This window comes from Artemia franciscana, chromosome 17 (genome assembly GCF_032884065.1).
Source record: "Artemia franciscana chromosome 17, ASM3288406v1, whole genome shotgun sequence".
Lineage (NCBI taxonomy): Eukaryota > Metazoa > Arthropoda > Branchiopoda > Anostraca > Artemiidae > Artemia > Artemia franciscana.
Window position 1 is genome coordinate 26422027 of NC_088879.1, and position 16470 is coordinate 26438496.

Genomic DNA, 16470 nt, shown 5'->3' on the forward strand with positions numbered 1-16470 from the left:
CCCATCGAAAGTAAGATGGACATCAAACAGTTCGAGGTAACGAACGGTAGTAAGGAGCGACCCGGCTCAATAGCAACCGAAACTCTAAAAAACGGAATTTTGATACCAATAGTTACATCAAAAGAATTGCATTTTAATGCTGATTTCAAAAACATAAGTTTTATCAAGTTTAGTATTACCCATCAAAAGTTACGAGCCTGAGAAAATGTGTCTTATTTTAGAAAATAGGGGGATACATCCCCTAAATTTCATAGAATCTAAGGAAAATCACACTATTAGATTCAGCGTATCAGAGAACCCTACTGTAGAAGTTTCAAGCTCCTATCTACAAAAATGTGGAATTTTGTATTTTTTGCCAGAAGGCAGATCACGATGCGTGTTTATTTGTTTGTTTTTTCCCCATTGGTGATCGTATCAACCCAGTGTTCCTAGAATGTCGCGAAAGGGCTCATTCTAACGGAAATTCAAAGTTCTAGTGCCCTTTTAAGTGACCAAAAAATTGGAGGGATCCTAGGCCCCCCCTGTGCTTATTCCCCCCCCAAAGTCACCGAACCAAAATTTTGAAATAGCCATTCCGTTCAGCTTAGTCGAAAACCTAAGAACTATGTCTTTGGAAACGAATTCATCCCCCGCAGTCCCCGGGGGAGGGCCTGCATGGAATAAACTTTGACCATTATTTACATACAGTAATGGTTATTATGAAGTGTAAAGACGTTTTCAGGGGTATTTTTCGCGTTGGGTCCGGGTGTATCGGGGGTTACGTGGGAGGATATTTTCATGGAATAATTTATCATGAGGGAAGATAATTTCCATGAAGGGGGCGCAGGATTTTCTAGCTTTATTTAAAAAAAATGAGAAAATACATAATTTTTTCAACTGGAAGTAATGTGCAGCATTAAAACTTAAAACAAACAGAAAATATTGCGTAAATAAGAGAGTCTGTCTCCTCCACAATTCCTTGCTCTTTACGCTAAAGTACTTTTAGTAGTTTCAAATATTTATTCTACGGCATTCACAGGACATTCTTAAAGAATTGGGACAAAACTCAAGCTCTAGTATAAAGAGCGAGGCATTAAAGAGGGGGCGGACCCCCTCATACACGTAATAAAAATACACAAATATAAAAGTTAATTACGTAAGTTAATTCGTAAGTTACGTATATTTATTACTAACAAAAACGTTCGTAAAAAATAAAAAAATCTTGTTGCATTTTTAAGTAACCAGAAATGGAAGACAACTAGGCCTCCTCCCCCGTCCCTTTGTCTTATCAAAATCGTCCAATCAAAACTATGAGAAAGCTATTTAGCAAAAAAAATAATATGCAAACTTCGTTTTAATTATTCATGTGCGGTGAGCCAAAATCAAAACATACATTAATTCAAAAATACTCAGAAATTAAATTTAAAAAACAAGTTTTTTTTAACTGCAAGTAAGAAGTGACATTAAAACTTAAAACTTTGTTTTTTTAAGGTAATTTCTTCAATTTTACTTAATTTCTTTTTTTCTTTAACAGGTTTTTATAAGTATAGTTCTACTAATTCGGAAAGTTTTGAGCAAGGTCAATGAAACTTTCAAGAACAAACTGGAATAAACAAAAACTACCTGTTTTTTTTTTTAGATTTTCAAACTTTCTTTGGTATATCTCAAAACTTATCGAGGTAGCAACATGCCACAAAACTGCAATTTATGATCCATTTTCGTAGTCTTCCGAGCCTCAAAGTAGGAAGTGGAGCTAAGAGCTTAAACAGCTCCTCACGTCCCAATATGAAATTTATATATATATATATATATATATATATATATATATATATATATATATATATATATATATATATACAACGTTCCTCCAAGTCCCATTCTCATGACACAAACTGCTTAGGTTGGCGAGCAGTCAGTGGCTTGGGCGGTTAGAAGGGATAGTTTATAACAGGAGGTTGCAGAAAGCTTCTTTTGCCTTAATTTGGACTGAGGATCTGTTTCTAGTAATTTGGCGAACTGCCACACATCTATATATATAAAAATAAGTTGTCTGTGTGTGTGTGTGTGTCGAGTGACGTCATGTTTGTGTGTCGACTGACGTCATGTTTGTCGACGGACGTCATTATAAGGATTGAGCAGTATGCGTCATGAAGTTGTTTGTCGACTGACGTCATGTTTGTCAACTGATGAAATTACATACCGGGACACCGGGACACAAATGATGACCGGGACACAGGGAATATAAATGACGACCGGGAACCTCAAAGAGGAATTACAGACTGGGACACCCGGACACAAATCACGACCGGGACACAGGGAATATAAATGACGACCGGGACACAGGGACACAACTACAACGGGGACGCCGGGGGCACAGGCGGGATATATAAATGACGACAGGGACACAGGGACTGTTCGAATAGAAATTACAGACCGGGACACCGGGACACAGGGAATATAAATGACGACCGGGACACCCAAAGAGAAATTAAAAACTGGGACACCGGGACACAAATGACGACCGGGACACAGGGAATATAAATGACGACCGGGACACAGGGACACATCATTAGAATAATGAGGTATAGATCTGAATACGGATTGTTTTTCCCATGGACAATTATATGTTGCATATTCAAGAGTCAGTAAACCTGACAATCTATTTATATGCACAGACAATGGGACAGCGAAGAATGTTGTATATTCGCATGTTTTACGTAGTTAAAACATATATATATATACATATATATATATTTATATATATATATATATATATATATATATATATATATATATATATATATATATATATATATATATATATATATATATATATATATATATCTCTATTCACAGGTGGGACACAGGGACACAACTACAATGGCGCGTAACTAATATGGCGCGTAACGACTTACGCGCGCGGGGGGGCTTGGGGGGGTGTTGCGTGAAGCGCCCCACTAACAAGGTGTTGGGGTGCTAGTATACACAGCTAGTATATATATATATATATATATATATATATATATATATATATATATATATATATATATATATATATATATATATATATATATATATATATATATATCTATATATATAAAAATATGTTGTCTGTGTGTTATGTCTGTCGAGTGACGTCACTATATGACGTCTGAATTATTTCATCATTCAAAAACGAATGTATTCAAGCCGAGGTAGCTGAGTTGGTAAAGCGTTATGTTCCAGGTTCCAGGTCCGAGAGGTTCCAGGCTCGAACCTTCGCTTGAGCATTAATACAAAAGAAGAAAAAAACTAAAAAAGGTAAAAACTACAAAAAAAGATTTTTTTTTATATGTTGGGGTGGCGCGAAGCGCCACCTCAACAGCTTGTATATATATATACATACATACATATATATATATATATATATATATATATATATATATATATATATATATATATATATATATATATATATATATATATATATATATATATATATATATATATATATATATATATATATATATATATATATATATACATATATATATATATATATATATATATATATATATATATATATATATATATATATATATATATATATATATATATATATATATATATATATATATATATATATATATATATATATAGAAACTCACGAATTAGCCAATATCCAAAAACCACGAGTTTATAAATACTAATAAAAACGCACTGATGACAAACTAGTGATAAGAACGTAAATTGATAAGAGGCGTGTTGTAAAGTCAAGGATTTTGGTTTTGCAAAATAAAATGCTAACTACAGCCATTGCATTTACTGCCAGAAAAATATTAGTATTCATTCACCCCCCCCCCCCTCCCCTACGAGAGAGTATGATGCCGTTTTTACATTCTTGTCAACAAAAAACTAAATAAAAATTCTTAGTTATTTTAATTTAAAAAATTCTGTTTACTGGATCTTCAGAGGTGCTTCCATTTCAATTGCATCCCAGTTCCTTTCTCCTAAACTCGTGGATAAGCCATATGCAAAGTTTTACTATTATTTCGTTAATTTTTTCTAAATATTTGTTTTGGCGCTTATTTCTTACCAACAGATTTCTCATAATTAATACAGTGAAGATACTTAAAAATTGGCGAAACCTTCGCATATGAGCTAGGTTTTAGGCAATATAATGTTAAAAAAGTATTTTTTTTTTTTGACACATTCAAAAGCGCTAGAAATCCCTAGCAGAGAAATACGCCTTTTTATTGGGAAAAGAGGGGAATGGAGAGTTAAACTTGAATTTTAATTTCTAGAACATTTTCTGAATTGAAAAATTACTTCCTTTAATTCAGGTCCAAGAGAACTGTAAATATTAGAACCGGAAAAATTTCCTTATTTAATACTTCATATCCACAATAAGCGAGGTCAGAGGGAGTAAAAGAAAAAATCTGAATTTAATTTATGCAACATGCGCTAAACCTGAAGGTCGTTTCCTTCTAATAAAAGTATGAGCAGACCAAATTTTACAAATTAAAAAAAAAAATGTCATTTTGACACTAAGCGAGGTCAAAAAGGGTAAAAATATCATTAGACAGATATTTTGATTTGATTTCAACGGCAACATTTTATCAGTCACTGGTATTAAGCGAGTCAAGCAATCAACAAGCCCCATAAAGAACAAACGGGATTCTTGGAAGTTTTCAACTCGATAAAACCGTCTAATGAACCATGGGATGTATAAAGAACAGCTCCAGACTTTCGTATATAGTGAAAAGACTTTCTACTAGAAAGACTTTCGTATTTTGTATATACTATAGAACAAGTAGACTGTGTCCTCCGAACATCGTCAGCGTATTATGAGAGTCAAAGCAGTTAGTCGCAGGTGTCTATGACATGGATTGATCGATTAAGCGCTAAATTGGATTTAGAATCGGATCATCAAGCTGACCAGTTAGAAATTATGGATGGGCTTGTCTTTTTAAGTGGTAATTGAGCAGTGTTGGTGAAGAAGTTCAAAACAAACAGAGGCGTGACAAGAAGGCTGGGTTCTTTCAAGTCCAAAGAGCTACATGCACAAGTTAGCAATTTGATGCAATCTCTTCCTTACATGACCTACGTGACAAGACACAAAGTGCTGCCATCTTAGAGTGGTCCCAGAACCTAGGGGCAGGCTTTGTAAGTTACGCCCTGGGGCGTATATTGTTTCAATTCAGTAATCCATTTTCAGTAAAGCATTTACTGATTTTTGGGTAGCTTTAATTTATGGGGCAAGGGCTGTAAGTTATGCAGGCCACTTTTTGTTACTTTGGTATTTTCACCACTTCAGTAATTCATTTTCAGCAAAGCGTTTACTGAATTTTGGCCGGCTTTAATTTATAGGGGTCTGTATGTTATACAAGTCGCTTTTTGTTACTTTGGTATTTTCTTTACTTCGATGCTTCATTACTTTAATATTGGTATATTGATACTAGTTTTGATGCTTTGATGGAAGCTTGATGCTAAAAAAAGTTGATTTTGAAACACGGAATTATGAAAAACTAGAAACTTTGACAATCAAAATTAAAAAAAAAATTATTATAAAGCAACTTTCCGAAAAAGAAAAGTAAAGCTTTAAAACATAAAGCTATGATCTGAGCTATGAAAGTTGTTTTTGGTAATAATAAACGACCAATTTGATTGTTTCGGTTGCTTATGTAGACAATTGGTGACAAACAAACTGTTTGGCAGCTAAAATTCATTTATACTCGCTATTTTTGAGAAAAATGATGTTGATCGGTTTACGATGGTCTTTGCAGAATATATTCTTACATCCCACACTTCATTTTAACGAAATTTGTTCTTAAATTTGACACATCTAATTCCTTCTATTCCTTTGCAACTGAACCTTTACCTTACCTTTGCAACTGAAATCGATCGTCCGACTCTCATAATTTACGAAGTTCGAGACTGATATGTGGGTCCCCTGGATGGACAACGCTCTCTTTATCATCCACAGCTCGTAATCTACTAACCACCTAGCATGTTATAAAACGTGACTGCGACCTTGCCGCCTTGTAAGTGACTGGTACTAGTTGGGTACTTGCATATTATTCAGAACAAACTCAATAAGTAAAGTTAGGTTCATTCGTGAAACAAACTACGATGCAAGTACATTTTAATGAAACATTTTATATATAGAGGTGGTTAGGTTAAGTTAGGTATTTGATATAATGCACAACACCCCCCCCCCTAGTGTGCAAATACATAGCCCAAACTTTTGATAGAGCTAATGAAATAAAACAAAATATGATGAAAATATAATACTTTATTAGAAAAAATATAATTGCCAAAAATATAATTGACTCTTTTTCAGTCTTCGGCAAATCCCAAACCTTTATTTCAAAATCGATGGTCAGACACTATCTTCTATCACTATGCGTAGTAAACTAAACTGAGTTTTGTCTTTGTGGCTATGAAACAGGATTTTTTCAGCAAAATTCTTGGGTGCGTTCTGAATTGAATTGAAGCAATTGAATAGCCAACAAGTACCAACAATTTTATTAAAATGTACCTGCATCGTAGTTTGTTTCATGAAAGAACCTCCACTTATTGAGTGTGTTCTGAATAATACACAAGTACCCTAGTTGCTACCGAATAAATTTGTCACCCATTCTTTTCAGTCAGTAAAACAGCTGCTATTGCTGACTGAGATGAGCACTTTCATGTTCTTCATTTAACCGAATAAAAAATTGTGGCGCCATTCATAAGATTAGGGTATGCGTCGGTAAAACCACTTCATTTACCAACCAAAATCGGTACACATCATGTCAGTATTTTCATGTTCATTTTGTAACCGAATAAAATCTTTGGAACCGTCCCACAACACGAGCCGGCAAAACGCCTGCATTTACCAATCTAGATTAAGATTTTGGTAATTATTTTCATGTTCTTTGTTTAGTGGAACAGAAAATTGTGGTGCCGCCCGTAAAATCACTTCACGGGACGATACAACTGCTGCATTCACTGACTGAGATCGGAATTATGGTAAACGTAATGTCACTATTTTCATGTTTTTTATTTAACCAAATGAAAAATTTGGATCCTTCCGTATAGTCACGACAACAGTCGGTAAAACCACTGTATTTACCAACCTAGATTGAGATTTCACTCGATGTAATGTCAGTATTTTCGTGTATTTTATTTAACCGGATAGGAACTTGTGTCACTATCCGTAAAATAACTATATGAGTCGGTAAAACTACTCCGTTTACCGACTAAGTTCGAAATTTTGGTAGATGACATGTCAGTATTTTTGTGGTCTTCATGTAACCGAATAAATTTGTTTGGCAGCGTCAGAAAAATCAAGGGCCTTCGCCTCATTATTTTACCGATTCTTATTTTTTTACTTAGTGACAAAAAATGGGGGATCCCCCTACCTCCCCCCTGCGTGGTGAGGGCTCTGCTTGTCAGCTTCCATATTCATTATGAACCCTACTCATTGCCCATGCACCTCATCCTTCCTGCCAAAGTAAATAAATTGTATGTCACCTAATTTCATGTCTCCTATACCTGGGATACGAGTTTCTGAAACTCCTGGTAAATCCTGTTCGAAGCTTCTGAACTCGTTAGTCTTGCGTCAATATGATTGTTGTTTCTTAACGTCGTAACATTCCAAGTTACAATTTTCATATTTTTTAAGTCATTGAAATTATTATGGGCTAAGGAAAAGAAATGGTTCCAGAGCCAGTACAGGACGGGGCCTAGCATATCCTCAAGTCTACACCGAAGCGTTTAGCCCGACTTAGAACAGGACAATAAGAAGTCCCTGGGAGTTCCAGTTGAACGGACACCATATGCAATTCTGGACCTATCTTGGTCATAGCATGCTTTTCCATACTTGGTGATGCTTTTCTATGAAAAAGAGTCGAAATCCTGCACAGACAATCTGAAGGCTATTACCTCCAAATCATTATATATGCATGCCAACAAATATTAAGCTAATACGGAGAGACAATTCCCAATAGATATCCTAGCTAACAGCTTTCGTTTAGTTTCGTTCCAAGTGCTTTAAACTGGAAACTATGCTGCGAAGCAGTATAGTTTCCAGTTTAGAGCTCTTAGAAAGGTAAAATTCTAGTTGATTGACTTCTTGCTTTCTTAGAAAGGGGTTAGGTTAGGAAAATGAAAATTTCAGGGATGGGTCTAGAGGCTAAAGTATGTCCCGGGAAGGAGTGGAAGTACCTACCTCAACTCCTTCTCCCTCTGGAGGGCCCTGACCTTTGATGACCTTCAAAAATATGTGTAAGGTGTGAAACCTTGCAAAATAGATCTTCTGTTTGAATGAAGTACAACAAAATTGTTTTCAGCTTCATAACTTTGCTCAATCCCAATTTGTAAGGTTTTAAAGGTATGCAAATACATTTCCTACATTTTGAAAATAAACATTGATATGACTCAGAATTCTACTCAAATAACAGAATTGCATTTTTCAGAACTAAAGGCAGAGAAAAAGCAACTGGTAACTGAAAATTAAGGTAAAATGTTGTTTTATCAAAATTTCAATAGGTAATTTCTATTCTAAGCCATAAACATAACCAAGACCTGTCATGTAGGCAAATTTCAGGGCCCTCTAGAGAGAAGGAGTGGAGGTGGGTACTTCAAAATATCTTCCCGGGACATACTTTAGCCTGTAGACCCATCCCTGAAAGCTTTATTTTCCTAACCTAACCCCTTTCCAAGATAGCAAGAAGTCACTTAACTAGAATCTTACCGTTAGAAATACTTAAAAAGTCTAGAAGTGCATCCATTTCTGGTTTACCCTCCTCCTCCATGGGGCAAACTAAAAATGTGTAAAGTGGGCGTGCTTAGAGGTAACATTACCTGTAGAGCGAAGCGTATTAATCCATGAGCCCCACGGGCAGCGGGGCGAGGTCTGTATTCTAGATTTATTTAATAAACATCGCCTGAGGTTTTTTTTATCACTCTGCTGAATAAATGTAGAATAAAGACCTCGCCCCGCTGCCCGCGGTGCTCATGGACTAATACGCTTCGCTCCATAGGTAATGTTACCTGTAAGCACACCCACTGTATGCATTTTTATTTTGCCCCGTGGAGGAGGAGGGTCGACCAGAAATGGATGCACTTCTCTAATAATAACAAGGAACCAATATGTAATCGTCAGAATCTTGCTATATGCAGTAATACGCACTTTAGAGCACTTAAAACGAAATAAACATCTAACGAACAGGTTTTTACAGCCCCAAAAATCCGACCAAAACAAACCAAACTCAGAAGAAGTATCTGTTCATCAAATCCAGTGCAAATGCTGTGTCGTTTACTGAATAATGGAAATAAATGGAAAGGAAAACCGACTTTGTTTTTCAGCTAGCGATAAGAAGGCCTTCTGTGTAACGCAAACGAGACTTGTGGACCACATTTTCCATCCTGATATCGCACAAAAGAAAATTTTTAAATATACCTATTATCTTATATAGCAATTTCAAGACGCCACTAGTCAATACAAGACGACTGTGAGCTATTGCCCTATTTGAATAAAAATGTATTTTCTATACTATTTGTTTTATAGGTAAATTTTCAAACAGTTCGTGGTAACGAACTGTAGTAAGGAGCGATCCGGCTCAATAGTAACCAAAACTCTAAAAAATTGAATTTTGATATCAATAGCTACATCAAAAGAATCGCATTTTAATGCTGGTGTTAAATATACAAGTTTCATCAAGTTTAGTCTTACCCATCAAAAGTTACGAGCCTGAGAAAATTTGCCTTATTTAGGAAAATAGGGGGAAACACCCCCTAAAAGTCGTAGGATCTTAACGAAAATGACACCATCAGATTCAGCGTATCAGAGAACCCTACTGTAGAAGTTTCAAGCTCCTATTTACAAAAATGTGGAATTTTGTATTTTTTGCCAGAAGACAAATCACGGATGCGTGTTTATTTGTTTGTTTTTTTTTTCCCAGGGGTCATCGTATCGACCAAGTGGTCCTAGAATGTCGCAAGAGGGCTCATTCTAACTGAAATGAAAAGTTCTAGTGCCCTTTTTAAGTGACCAAAAAAATTGTAGGGCATCTAGGCCCCCTCCCACACTCATTTTTTTCCAAAGTCAACGGATCAAAATTTTGAGATAGCCATTTTGTTCAGCATAGTCGAAAACCATAATTACTATGTCTTTGGGGATGACGTACTTCCCCACAGTCCCTGGGGGAGGGGCTGCAAGTTACAAACTTCGACCAGTGTTTACACATAATAATGGTTATTGGGAAGTGTACAGACGTTTTCAGGGGGATTTTTTGGGTTTTGGGGGTAGGGTTGAGGGGAGGGGGCTATGTGGGATGATCTTTCTTTGGAGAAATATGTCATGGGGGAAGAAAAATTCAATGAAAAGGGCGCAGGGCGCAGGACGAATCTGGTCACGTTAGAAAAAAACGTCAAATTCAGAGCTTAATATACAATGCTGGGTGTTCGGAGCCTCTCTATTATGGAGTATAATTTGAAAATAACACAACTATACGAGCGATAAAACATATATACCACAACCATAACTCAACTAACGAAAGAACTGCTAAGAGATAACACAACTATAAAGCGAAAACAGGTGAAAACTAACGGGAAAATAAACGAACTAAGAGGTGGAAGGGGCCCAGAGAGAAAAAATATAATCCTTTTCCAATTTTGAGCCTAACTTCCGCAAAGGAGTAATAATGTCAGAAGCCCCGAAATACCGAATTATTTTCTTTTTCCTATGAGACCGGGGTGAATGAAACAGAAACTTACGATAGCGGAAATATAATATACACAATTCAGCCAGATCTTGTCTTTTTTTCAGGATAGGTGAAATACTAGATAGGAAAAGTATTGAATGGTCGCAAAAACTAGTGTATAGCAATGCAAGCGCATTTCGATAATAATGACCACGATTAGCTACTATTTTACCATAACCCGCTTTAAGTTTTATTTAATATGCCGTACAATATTGATCCTAAAAGCTAGTAGATCCCAATAAATATGAATGCTTGACCGCCGCAAATCAGAGACACAATGGATGGAGAAGTTAGAACGCGGATTTCAAATGGGCATAGACTTTGCATTAAAGACTAGGTACACACACTTATCAATATAATATGAAAAAAAACTTCGTTTTCTTAAAGAGTTAAAGAGGCTGCGTCCCAAAGTCGAACCGTAAAACGTACAGGAATTAGGAGAGGCAGTTGGCGCTTTAAAACCCCGCGCTTTTAAAGACTCTTTTGTACAGTTTTTTGTTGTGGGGGGTCCACTCCATTTACATTTTAACATAATTATTGAAACTGTTTCCCAGACACAACAAAAAACCTGTACAAAAGAGTCTTTAAAAGCGGGGGGTTTGGGGGGCGGCAGCCCCCCAACTGCCTCTCCTAATTATCGGATCAAGGAGTTATCGGATCGAGCTGAAATTTCGCGGATAAGCTCCTGGGCCCTAGGGGACCTTAACTTGTGAATTTCAGCCCGATCGGACAACATTAAAGGGGGGTGGGGTGGGGTTGGGGGTCGAAACTTTCGGGGGGTTAAGATTTTCCGACGAAACTTTCATGGGCACTTACTCGGAGAATTCCGCGTCGAATTTGTCTTAGTACACCCAGATCCGATGTCGGCTGTGACCTGTAGGCGTCAAAAAAAAAAAAGGAGAACATGAACAATAAGTGGCTATGCGTGGTTTCTGGAAAACAGGGAAGGAGTTATCGAATTTCGCGGATAAGCTCCTAGGCCCTAGGGGACCTTAACTTGTGAATTTCAGCCCGATCGGACAACGTTAAAGGGGGGCTGGGGTTGAGGGGGATGAAAGTCGGAGGGGGATGAAATTTGGCAGGTTTCTTAGTTGGAGCTCGGGCTACGAAATGCATCCCTCCCCATCCCTCTCCGACCACTGGAACCGAAGATCGCTTAACATTGTCGTGGTTCGCCTCTTTATAGAGGCACGAGTGTGCCTCCTTGATTCAATGACAGACCAACAATTTTGAAATGTTTTGAAATAGATGATACGGAATTCAAGAGGCTAGATCTAGAACGGCTAGATCTAGAAGTATATCATCCGCATATGCAATACAAGAGACATTTACCAAATCAAACAGTTCGTGGTAACGAACTGTAGTAAGAAGCGACCCGGCTCAATAGTAACCAAAAGTCTAAAAAATGGAATTTTGGTACCAATAGCTACATCAAAAGAATCGCATTTTAATGCTGATTTTAAATATATAAGTTCATCAAGTTTAGTATTACCCATCAAAAGTTACGAGCCTGAGAAAATTTGCGTTATTTTAGAAAATAGGGGGAAACATCCCCTAAAAATAATAGAATCTTAACGAAAATAACACCATCAGATTCAGCGTATCAGAGAACCCTACTGTAGAAGTTTCAAGCTCCTATCTACAAAAATGTGGAATTTTATATTTTTTGCCAGAAGGCAGATCACGGATGCGTGTTTATTTTTTATTTTTTTTCCCCAGGGGTCATCGTATCGACCCAGTTGTACTAGAATTTTGCAAGAGGGCTCATTCTAACGGAAATGAAAAGTTCTAGTGCCCTTTTTAAGTGCCCAAAAAATTTGAGGGCACCTAGGCCCCTTCCCACACTAATTATTTTCCCAAAGTCAACGGATCAAAATGCTGAGATAGCCATTTTATTCAGCGTAGTCAAAAAACCTTATAACTATGTCTTTGGGGACGACTTACTCCCCCACAGTCCCCAAGGGAGGGGTTACAAGTTCAAAACTTTGACCAGTGCTTACATATAGTAATGGTTATTGGGAAGGGTACATGCGTTTTCAGGAGGATTTTTTTGTTGGAGGCAGGGGTTGAGAAGAGGGGGATATGCTGGGGGAACTTTCCATCTAGGAATTTGTCATGGGGGAAGAAATTTTCCATAAAGGGAGCGCAGGATTTACTAGCATTACTTAAAAAAAAACAATGAAAAAGTTTTTTTTCAGCTGGAAGTAAGCAGCAGCATTAAAACTTAAAACGAACAGAAATTATTACCCATATGAGGGGCTCACCTCCTCCTAATACCTCGCTCTTTACGCTAAAGTATTTTCAGTAATTTCAACTATTCATTCTGCGGCTAATGTGATTCAGGGGTCATTCTTAATGAGTTGGGACAAAATTGAAGCTTTAGTGTAAAGAGCGAGGTACTGACGAGGGGGCAAACCCCCTCATATATGTAATAAAAACATAAGAATACAAAAGTTCTTTACGTAAGCTAATTTATAAGTTACGAATATCTTTTACTTATAAAAAGATTCGTAAAAAATTTATAGTTCTAGTTGCCTTTTTAATTAACCGAAAATCGGAGGGCAACTAGGCTTCCTCTCCCGCTCTTTTTTTCTCAAAATCATTCGATCAAAATTATGAGGAAGCCATTTAGCCAAAAAAAAAAAATATACAAATTTCGTTTTAATTATTCCTCTACGGAGAGCCAAAATTAAAACATGCATTGATTCAAAAACGTTCAGAAATTAAATAAAAAAACACAAGTTTTTTAAATGAAAGTAAGGAGCGACATTAAAACTTACTGTTTTTTTACTGTTTTAAAATGTAGAGTTAAGAGAAAGAGTCAAACTTTAGCGTAAAGAGCGGGGCGTTGAGAAGGAAAAGCCCCTTTCATATACAGAGTAATTTCTGTTCGTTTTAATGTCGCTCCTTACTTTCATTTAAAAAACTTGTGTTTTTTTATTCAATTACAAACCAGGAATTGCCGCCGCTGTTTTAAATCCGTAGCTATTCCACAAAGGTTAGAATCACAGCAAATTCACCATTTAGGATGGACAGAAAATATACACTGTGACTCAGGCATAATAGACATACTAGATGATTTTGTAGCGGGCCGGGCTCGAAAACTGGATTTATCCGTTTTTCTTTCTGGCATAGAAGTTGCAAAATTGGCCGCCATCCCATATTGACGTCAGTTCAATGAGCCCTTTAATTAAGCTTGAGATAATTAGTGACTTTTAACGTTCAGAAATTCTATTTTAGAGATGTTTAAAAAGACTACATCTTAGAATAGTTAATTAAAAATAAAATAAGGTTTTCTTAAGGAATCAAAGGGGAAGTTGACGCTTAAAGGAACAATAATAATCATTACTTTGCAGATTACACAAGACGTATGCTATCTACAAAACCAGATCAAATAGTGACTCGTGATATTTCCATACATTCATAAGATTCTAAAAACTAGGGCTTTACTGAAAGACAAACCCAACGTAAAAAAACAAAACTGAGTGATCTCTTAGGAACAGAAAAGGTTCATAAATACCCAAAAAATAAAAGGCTAATGTATAAGGCTTTCAATTGTCTTTTACCAACCACAATATCGATAATATTAGCATACAATCATAATCCTCTAAAAACTCAAGTAACCTAATTTTAAAGAATTCTGCAAATAGAGAGTTATCACGAGTCATTTTATTTGAACTAGATTTGTAAATATATCTAGCATAATCGGCAAAGAAATAAATTTTGCTCGTTTTAAGTTTCACCTCCTCTTTAAAATTCGGTGAGAATACTTTTTTTTTGTTTGTTTAATTTTTGCATATGCACAATAAACCTTGTAAAAGATTTAGACATAACTTGGGCGATGACACTAAAAAAGTCAACATGAGCTATTGTAGAAACAGAGCATTGAATATAGGCTTTAATTCCCACCTCGCTTATAGACTCCACAAGATATGTGCAACTTTGTAACATAGATAAGAAGTCCCAGGTGTAAATTACCATCGGTATCTTTGAGAATTTACAGATAAAAATATCAATTACTTCCAAGATAGTGAAAATAAAATTTTCCATTACGCAGTTTTTTTCAACCGCGTTTTTACTTCTCATCTTCTAAGGGGGCTGGATGGGGCTTAAAAAAGGGATTATTAGCCTCCTGGTTAACAATTGTCAACCATGGAGGTTACAGTGATCCTTTTGTTATGCTTCCCAGAATTTCCACTTCAGAAATGGCTCCAAAAGCACCATTTTTGGTGTCATATGGCGCTTAAATGTACCATGACAAAACACCCGTAAATCAGAGAAGTAGCTTTTAATTAAGGAGACATTAAATATTTCTCTTTGATCTTGTGGTAGCCTGATAGCCCTAGTAAAGAAAAAGGAAAGAAAATTGACACACGTCAATGTGTGTTCCCTACAAAAAATAAGCATTTTCCCTTGATTTTAGAGACGGGGTTCGCAAAAATCCCTATGTAAGGCTCTAGACCATGAAAAACTGATTGATTATCATGGAATTCGGATTTCGTCAATGTTTGGGCCAAAAATTTACGTTTTGTGGCAGAAAAGGGACGAAAAACGGCACTTTATTGTGGCATGATCTGTTTTGCCATTTTAAAAGGGCACTAAATACACAAATTCCATTAGATGAGCTTTCTCTTCTGCAATTACTAGTTCGATATGTTCACCCCTGAGAAATAATTGATATGTGCTTAGGAAAGCACAGGAACCACGATCTTCCTGGTGAATTAATAGGCGAAAATGGAACTAAACTAGCTAAAGGGAAAATAGAAATCAGAAGTTCATTAAATTTACACTTCGCAAAAATCGGCGAGGAAACCGCATCAACTGCAAGAAGCGACCATGCGTATCAATTGGAAAATGAAACTGGAGAGGAATCTCAATCATATTTAACCCCGTGTCACAATTGCTCCATTTTTTTTTTTTTTTAACTCCTGTAACCTCAAATGAAATATTTGTCGTAATGAAGATTTTATAGGACGGATCTTCAGAAGAGACTGACGGATCATCTTATAATCTGACCAAGTGCATGGCACCGAACATTGTAAAGCCACTTTCCAATGTGTTCAGCATCTGTTTTAAAACCTGAAGATGTTCTTCTTGTTTCAAGTCCGCAAGATTCATCTCTTTGTATAAAGGAGAACTGAACAAACTATCGGCCTACTTCAATATTGTCTGTATTTGGGAAGTTGCTCTAAAAGTGCCTATGTAACCGCATAGTCAGCTAATTTTTTTTTAGCCCGATGCAATTTGGGTTCCAAAAATTTCTCTCTACTGAGCATCTTATTATGGTTATGACTTAGTTTGTTCATAACGCCCTCGACAAACGTGGTATTCCTGCTATAATTTATAGACATTAAAAAGGCACGCTATGCAGTCTTTCATAAAATATTGCAAGTGAAACTTGATACCTGCGGTACAAGAGGCCCTGTTGTCGACTCGGTAATGTCATACCTAAAAAATCGAAATCTGTTTGTAAACGAAGGCGATACTTCTTCCTCATCAGTATCTCAGTCTCGGTCCGCTGAAGTCTCACGAGGCTCTATTTTGGGCCCACTACTATTTCTTATTTGTGTGAATGATATGAGTAACAGCGTCAAAGATATTGGCTTTAAAATATTATTCGCCGATGACACGGCTAGCAATATCAGCAGCCCCGACTCTAGATCTCAGGTGCTCAGGTTGGAATCAGCACTGAATAACCTAATTTTATAGTCTTCGAGAAATAAATTGTTCATTAATTGTAATTAGATGGAATTCATTGTCT

General features: G+C 36.4%; 1 protein-coding gene across 4 annotated transcripts in view; it reads right to left on the reverse strand.

Moving 5' to 3' along the window:
* LOC136038073 (transient receptor potential channel pyrexia-like) overlaps nt 1-13818 on the reverse strand; it is a 53453-nt gene extending 39635 nt beyond the window's left edge. The window contains exon 1 of one of the 4 annotated variants that reach the window (XM_065721060.1): nt 13663-13818. The gene's annotated coding sequence lies outside the window, so the exon portion shown is untranslated. Of the gene's footprint in view, nt 1-3626; nt 3681-13662 lie in introns of those variants that run through there. The other 3 variants (XM_065721062.1, XM_065721061.1, XM_065721063.1) reach the window with 3 other exon arrangements.
* Between the last annotated feature and the right edge of the window lie 2652 nt (nt 13819-16470).